We start from the raw sequence: 916 nt of genomic DNA, 5'->3' as shown, positions 1-916 counted from the left end.
GAAAACAAAGATAATATAATAATAGAAACAAATATATTAATCTATATGTGCTTATTAATTTATTTCCAAATTTCTAATAGAAATAAATACCTCCTTTTTTTCACCTTTGTTTGCCTCTCCTTAAATTATAAATCATAAATAGGATCTTGACTATGTAATTTTTTTTATTTGTTATGCTACTTTTATTTATATTATAAGTATATCGGATCGTGACTATATTTCGGATGCAGTACTTCTGTCCTGCATTCTCGCACGTATCTTAGATGCACTGGTCCATATGAGAATATAAGCATATCTCGAATGCAGTGTATCCGAGATGCGCTCATATTCATATCTCGGGTACACTCGAGATATGACTCTCAGATTCCGTATCATAGAACGGAGTCAGTGCACCCAAAATATATTTATTTTTTAGTTTCTCCCATTGTATTCAAGATGTGACTAATTATGCATTTTAGTAAATTCTTCTACGTTTATTTAAATCGATAAATACTATATTTATTTAATTTAAATTAAAAAATCCCTGACATATGCACTATTGTAATTAAATGGAAATTATTTAAGATTCTTTAATTTTTCAATTTTCCGCCAATTGTTATGAACACGATGGTTCAATTGTTTGAAATCATTTTCAGATGCCACTGTGTTGATCTTAATTAGCCTATCTCTTAGATTTGAAGCAACTAGGGTGTTAAGATAGACATCTGTATTTGCCCAACACCCACAACTAACACATACCGCCATATATAAACTAAACTCTGGAGGACGATACATGCATTTTTCCATGTTTCATTTTTGAAATCTTTAATTTGGTATTTATCATTATTATTTTATTTAGGACAAGATTTTAAAAATCGAGTCAGTCAATCATTAAACTAAAAAAATTAGAGATTCAAAAAATTATAAATTTATCAAT

Source organism: Arachis ipaensis, chromosome B05, assembly GCF_000816755.2.
Source record: "Arachis ipaensis cultivar K30076 chromosome B05, Araip1.1, whole genome shotgun sequence".
In the NCBI taxonomy this organism is placed as follows: Eukaryota; Viridiplantae; Streptophyta; class Magnoliopsida; order Fabales; family Fabaceae; genus Arachis; species Arachis ipaensis.
The sequence above is the reverse complement of the archived record's forward strand: the minus strand, read 5'-3'. Positions refer to the sequence as shown.